This window comes from Sparus aurata, chromosome 4 (assembly GCF_900880675.1).
Source record: "Sparus aurata chromosome 4, fSpaAur1.1, whole genome shotgun sequence".
NCBI lineage: Eukaryota > Metazoa > Chordata > Actinopteri > Spariformes > Sparidae > Sparus > Sparus aurata.
Window position 1 is genome coordinate 36,007,747 of NC_044190.1, and position 7,603 is coordinate 36,015,349.

The window sequence follows — 7,603 nt, forward strand, 5'->3', positions numbered from 1 at the left end:
ATAAAGGGCATTTAGTTCAGGGCAGGCTACATGGTCAGCGTCTTTTAGTTGGTTCAGTGACAGTCCAATCAAAAAAGGTAGTTTTGGTAAACGCACGCGAGACCCACATGATCCAGGAAGCTAGAAAAAAGCATGGCATGATGATGGCAGACTCTGAACCAGAGGCAGATTTACCAGCGGGCCCGGTTGACCCGATGTCCCCTACTTCACCACCTCTTTATCCTCCAGCCAAGCGACTCCGTTCATTTTGGTTACCCAAAACAACCGGATGGATCCATAAAGGACGACGGAGAGCCGACTTGCAAACTATGCAACAGGAAAGTAGTTGCAAGATCGGCAAATACATCTAACATGATGTCCCATCTCCGCGAGTGGCATGAAAAAGCATATGCACAGCTTAAGTCCAAGCAGGTAACATGAATCATTATAAATCCCACTGTAGCCGGTCTACGATGTTTCATTCAAAGAGCATGGTTATTGTTGTTGTATGTCGCTTTCATTCACCGTGGAACGGCATGGTCTTGTTGTCTACAGAATATGCGGATCTACAAGGCATCACTACGTCGCTTTGCAAGGCTTTGCAAGGCTTTGTTCACTTGTAGATTAATTGTTTGTTTGGCGCATGGCAGTGACGTCATGCCAAAGAAAAAAAAAGACGAAACAAAGAAAGAGAGAGATTGAAGGAAAGAAGGAGAGAGAGAAAGATGGACTATAATAAATAGATGCACGGAGAGATGCATAATAGAGGCTGTGTGTGTGTGTGTGTGTGTGTGTGTGACACACACACACATTTTGCTTAAATAAAGCAATGTTTTTCTTCTAAGAATGATACTTGTCTGTTTTGTTGGTTATTTCATGGCCCCTAGTACCAAAAAAAATTGTTAAAAAAATAAAATACCGTCACGTGAAATACCGCGGTATACTGTACTAACACCGTCACCGTACCGTACTGTAAAATCCTATACCGTTACACCCCTAGTCCAGACTTGTGTTATCTGTTGAGTTTTCTCACCCACAGTCTTTCCTCCATTAGTTACGATTTGTTACCTATTTTAACAGCATGAACTTATGTGGTTGTAAACTAACAAAGAATCTAGTCTTACATGTGTCAAGAAGTTCAAGTAGGAAAAATAAGCATTCAACATTAAGAAAAATAGAAATGTCTGCCCAGATTCCACTGGACAGTTTTAACAGAGAGATCGAGTATCCCGCAGGTTCGATGACGTCAATGACAGAAACCTTTGAACCTTGAGTGACTTTAGAGAACCCTGTCCCAGTGGTGTCCTGCTCATATTCGTTACTTTCCTACAGTGCAGAAGCTTCCTACAATTTCACAGCACCATATGGGGGAAATCCTGGGAGTGAGATGGAGAGAGGCATCAACCAAGTAAAGGTCATCTACACCGTTCACTGTAGCTTCACATGCTCATACCAGTGAGTACTTAGATGAGGTTAGCTTCACTTTAAATAGATCAAACAAGCTCGAGTGAAGTAAAAACAATCCTGACAATTCTGTGGAAATGAATCACTGACCAACGATCTTGTGAACAATGTTTTTGCGCAGTTTTTATACCTATACTTACATCCTTGCTATGTGTTGTCAAAAGTGCAATATTCTGTCAGAAACCATTAAGAGGTGACGCATAAGCTATAAGTAGACCACTTTGTTTTCTAAGCAACTGAACTACGGCATGGAAAAATCAATTTGTACAGGTAACGTCATTTTTTCTCTGCTAAGTTTGATGTCTCTGTTAATTTGCATGAAAATAAGCAGCACAGGAAAGGACAAAGAGAACTAGCATTCACACGGCAAAGGCTGTGCCGAAGAAGGATTAGTGCTGATCTCTGGCTGGAAGCACCAGAGTCGGAGTTAATGAGTCCGATTAGTCCCCAGTGAGTGTTCGGGGATTAGCACACTGTCCACCAAGAGGAACCCTTTTCAATTCAAGCCTGAGGAGGAGAGAGCGAGAGAGTGTGAAAGAGAGAGTGAGAGACAGCGAGAAGAGAGCCTGCTTGAGAGTGGATGAGCGAAAGTGAGGGTGAAAGATTAGAGACAAAGAGAGAGAAGATGGGAGAGAGGGGGGAAATCGGTGAAATCATTAGCTTTATGAGTGGCCACAAGCATTTGCAAAACATCATGGGGTCTAATGACAACAGAAAATGCCTATTATGTGAGCAATCCTGCTTCTGTGTATCTGTGTGTGTGTGTGTGTGTGTGTGTGTGTGTGTGTGGGCTTGTGCTTACAGACGACAAAGCTGCTTGGCATTTCTCTACTGACAGAGATAGGAAGGAAGTCTTTAGCAGCGAGAGAGAGAGGTACAGTAGGTTTATCCCGATAGATCGCACAAAATAATTATTCAAAAACGCTGCTGTTTGGCAAGCGGTGGGTGGTGTTTACTGCAGTGTTTACTGCACAAATCAGATATGTAATCATGCTTTTCTGTGATGGCATAACCATTAAAACAAAAAAAGAGACGATAGTTTGCTGCAGCTGAGCATGAAAAATACTGATAGCATTACAAGAAGAGAGCGTGCATATCTGTCTGACTGATAGATGCTGTCAACCGTAGTTCTGAAGAAAAACTGCAACAAGTCACATTCACATTTCCTGTGGAGGTTCCCCATATTTCCTGTCAAGGTCACCGTCATTGTCAAGCACAGACCGAAACTATGTATGTACTGAATGCATATGTGTTAGCAGAATAGGTGTGTATTTACTGGGTAAACCACACAGATCAGCAGCACTCTCTTTAGCACCAGTGACAACAAATTTGACCACTAATGGGTTTGTTTTGTATAATTGCAACAAAACTCAAGAGGAGTCAAACTAAACAGACCGAACACGACTTCTTCTTTCATTGGTTCAGAAGAGAAAAGCACCTGTTAGTCAGCAACCATGGCAAAAGCTTGGTCAGATAAACCGTCCGCCCATACAGAGTAAATGGATGCTCATTAGTCCACAAAAGCCGAAATGATCTGAATCACTTTGTGCCCAGGGAATCATTGTTTTACTCAGGAAGGGACATTGCAGTGCAGGCAGTTAATATGTAATCTGAAAATTAAATATTCTCTAAAATTAATGCTTGGTTTTTGGACAGCTCTTGAAAGTACTTAAACCTCATTTTGGGAACCACCGCGTTACATGGTCAGCTGAGGCTGCATGACAGAGGAAAAAAGAAACACAAAACAACTCTACCACCGGTCATTAAGAGACTCGTCACAAAACAACGATGAGGATACTAGACTCTGCCGTCACTCTCAGCATAGATCTGAGCTTTTTCATTTGTTTGTGTGTACGTGCGTGCATGTTTTGCTCCGTAACCCCCAACAGACAGTCCCTGTCCATATCCAACAAGCTGTAAAATTATTATAATAACATGCACAATCACAACAAGCTTCCCATCGTGTCAGAATGAAATACCTCACAGCATCACAATGGATAATTGCACACCAATGGCAAATGCCAATGTATGTGTCACAATTCAGATTACAGCTTTTCTGCAAAAGGGCCCAGGCATTGTAGCATCGCAGCAATCCGCTGAACCAGGAATGTAACCCCAGTCTACTGTAGTGCCGCTCTGTCGCCATGTGTACCTATTATACTCAAAATAATGAGCTCCATATCTCAAAATCAATGCACATGTGCCCTCTCGCTTGATTTTTAACCCTGCACATTTCTGTTCAGACACATTTGTGACATACATGTGATGAAACTCTGTCCTCACAGAAAAGCAGCTACTGGTAACCCAATAGACTATGTCCATTTAATAAGACAGGATTGACAAAGGGATTAGTGGTGTAATCATCCAAATGATAAATACCCCCCTACACATGCCATAGCTGTCATCCTTATGCAGATGGTGAGATCAAACATACCAATGTGCACTGTATTATAGTGGCAAGAATGGATTTCTCATCTAATCCCCCAGTTTACACATTTTTCACTCTTCTATTCTTTCCAAGCATAAAAGAGTTTACAGAGCAAACAACCAGAGCTATTAAGCTTGAACAATCACCAGAACTGCATTTTCAAGTGAAGAAACACATGGCGTGTGTGTCAAACCTCATAACTTCCTTTCATCCGGTGTCTAAACTACATGTCAATGTTGGGAAGGGTCCATTTTACAACTCCAGCACAGGAAAGGTTGCAGCCAAGGAGCAGCATAAAACAATTAGAGTCAAGTTTTTTTCTATGCATTTTGGCCTTTCATGTACATATTAAAGGGCTTTTTAGATCAGTGAACAGACCTTCCAGGGTGAAGATATTCAGAAACTCTTGCTTGTTTGGATCGGCAGAAACAGAGATTTTAGGAGACAATAATGCAGAAAACTATGTTCACTAATTTTATCAGTGTGAGTAGAACCATTGGCAAACATGAGTTGGTATTTTTTATAATTCATTAATAGAATGGATTTTATTGCCTATATTTCAAAAGGCACAAATGGACATTTGATAGTAATCTAAATAAGCTTTTTCCAGATTTTGTATAATAAATAATAGGGGTGGTTAATAGGCCCAATTTCCTGATTCGATTCCGATTATTGAAGTCTCGATTCAATTACAAATCGATTTGCGATTACTAATGATCATCGATTCGATTTTCAATTATTAACGATTATTGATCTTCCATTTAACATCAGTCAGCTGCGGAATTATTTTACTTCTCTTTTGAGTAACACCTCACAGCACCTTCCATATTGTATAGTGTAACTGTAATATCAAAATAATTTTTTTTTTAATTTGTTTTAAATGTAGTGTTTCACTGTTAAAAGAAAGCTGCCATGCTCAGCAGCCGGACTCATGTTAGAGGCATTGTTGGTGACGAGAACCAGGGCGTGTTTCTCTATTCCCCACTCGTCTGCCATTGCTTTGAGAAACTCACACATATTTGCGCTTGTGTGGCTATCATCCATAGCTTTCGTCTGAAGTACGTAGGACATTAGCTTCCATTAACTGCTGACATAATGAGCTGTAACGGTCACGTATGAGACTGTAGCTCTGGTAGTTATTGCTACCCTGTGAGCAGAGTTGAGGGACACTTGCACGGAAAGGTTTGTCTCCTTGTAAAGATTTGGAATCGATTTAATTGTGAAAAAGCGACCGGGATGGAATAACATATCTTGGCTCCAGACTGTGGACCATGTAGCGGAAGCCAGTAAGAGGAGGACTCCAGTTTGTATTACTATTTCCCAAAAAAATAAAAGAAATAAAATAAAAATTTAAATTGATTTTTGGAAATTTAATTATCGAATCATAATCGTCAATATTATAATTGCGATTAATCAATAATCGATTTTTTTCACCACCCCTAATAAATTACACATTTTACAATTACAATATCTGTTGGTTGAATTTATACGGTCACACTGGTGAAATCAGCAATCCTACAACACTACATGCATAAAAAATGATGGACATTGCTAGGTTGATCAAAAACATGTGAAGTGTTGTCCGTTTAGAAAAAAAAGTTGGTCTCTTGCATGTATACCAACAAAATAAGCCCATAATAAACTAATTGCACGAATCATCAAAATGTAACTGAAATCATAATATGGCTATGTGCAATATCCAAATCGCAACAATCTCCATTGTTTTTATAAAAGACAAAATGTGTGATAAAACAGCATTATAATGAAATGCTGTAGAGCTGCAGAGATGCCCTGACCTACAAATCTTGTTATCCAGATGTAAGAAAAAAAAAAAAAAAAAAAAAATCACATTTGTTCGGTACGGACCCCATCATGTCGTATCGTGTTTAAGTATTTTTCTCACAGAAAATTAAAATCTGGAAACAAAAAAAACAGTCATCAAATTGTCAATCATGTCAAAATGATCACAATATGTTTTTTTTTAACATCCATCCATCCATCCATCCATTTTCATCCGCTTATCCGGGGCCGGGTCGGGTTTTTTAACATATATCGATAATATATGTATCTTCAAGCTAGCCATACAAATATGGCTACCAACACCCACTTTAAAGTAAAGTGCTGCAATAAACACAGTCTACCAGCCATTTCAGGATGATTTCTGCAATGCAAAGTAATCAAACAAAAATAGTTAACAATGAGGTCTGTGGATTATCCAGAGTAATGTTTCAGCACTGTGGACTCCATTAACAAACATCTATTCAAACCTGTTTATTGGGATTGAGGCAGGAATCTGAGAACTGAACGTTGCAAAATCTGGGCAGATATTTTTTTATTTTTCCAAATCAGGTGAACTGGCAATTTAAGTTTAATGATCCTTTACTTTGGATTCATTAAAAGCCGCTGACTTTGCATTCCCACTTCATCTCATGGCGCAGCACCAAAGTTCAAGTAACAGCTCAGCGGTTATAAATCCAAGTTAAACAAAGTTGACTTTAAAAACCATCTGTGAAGCAAGGACTGAGAAAAATGCCAGGAAAGTACCAGTTTGAGACTCCGACGGTATTTCTATTGTTCAAAATCTCTTGTTTTTTGTGGCAGTTTCAACAAACACACTAAAATCACTGGTGACTCTGAAATGAGAGGGTACAGGCAGAAACGCTTGTCCAGTTAAAACGCATGAGCATGGTGTTCTAAGAAGAGATATGAAGAGATAACTCTGTCAAGTCAGCATCTTAGCAGCAGCAATTTTACATACTCACAGAAAACATTTCCTGTGCTTAAAATATTTTGGGGTCAGTCTTAGTTGGAGGGACACCAAGTCAACAACAAAAGATAAGATGAGCAAGATGCCTGCTATGCTAGATGTCAATGCAAACAAAACCAAAAGACTCAGCATATCCATTTGACTGGGTTCACTAATGCAAACTCATCATCCCTGCATAGGAAACACCAGCATTTTTGCTTCACTTATAGTCTGCTGAATCAGGCATAAGTTATTGGACATTTCAGCAGACACACTTTTGTGATTCATAAGAAACTGACAGAGACTGTGGACAGAAGGGATTCAGTGGGGAGAGGGGTGAACAACTTCACTGATTTCAGCTCAAGACTTCTAAAAGTGAAGCCCTTTATGTAGAAACACTAAGCGAGGATGTGCCCCCCAAAAATGAACAGTGATATCTCATGGTGAAATGGCAGATCAATTGAGGTTTAGCTAACTGTTTGGTTACAGCTAGCTTAAGAATGTAACCCGAAGACGCTCAACACCAGACGTTGGGTGACAATGAGCAGCCCAGGTGAAAACAGCGGCATGAAAAATATCGATAACATAACACCAAAACTCTGGGGGAAAAAAATTAAATGTTAAATTGTTTTAACCTTCGACCTAACTCTCCTGCTCTTGACAAAAGGTGGAGACTTCAGAGCGGAGGAGCACCGTCTTCAAAAAAAAAAAAAAAACGTCTTTTGTCTTAACGGAGCAACAATTAACCTTTTTTTCCTTTAAGCTGCCTGCAAGGGATTCCAGTCTGACAAGTTTAGTCGCTTATCATCTAGAAAAAAAAACTTTCAGTCTTACCTGAGAGGGTTTTTTTGGATAAGATCCACGCAGATGAGCTGTGCGGTGTAGGCTGGGAGCGCGTGTTGTGGTCCCCCCGTGCTGCTCTCACCAACTGTCAGTCCGCGCGCTGCTCCGACAGAAGACGCCCCTCCTCCATCTCTGTCAAACAC

The 7,603-nt window shown here is 40.1% G+C and overlaps 1 protein-coding gene across 1 annotated transcript in view; it reads right to left on the bottom strand.

Annotated features, from left to right (window-relative positions):
* The window catches only part of adcy7 (adenylate cyclase 7), a 55,140-nt gene extending 47,563 nt beyond the window's left edge, over positions 1–7,577 (bottom strand). The window contains exon 1 of the mRNA XM_030415439.1: positions 7,452–7,577. The gene's annotated coding sequence lies outside the window, so the exon portion shown is untranslated. The remainder of the gene's footprint in view (positions 1–7,451) is intronic.
* Between the last annotated feature and the right edge of the window lie 26 nt (positions 7,578–7,603).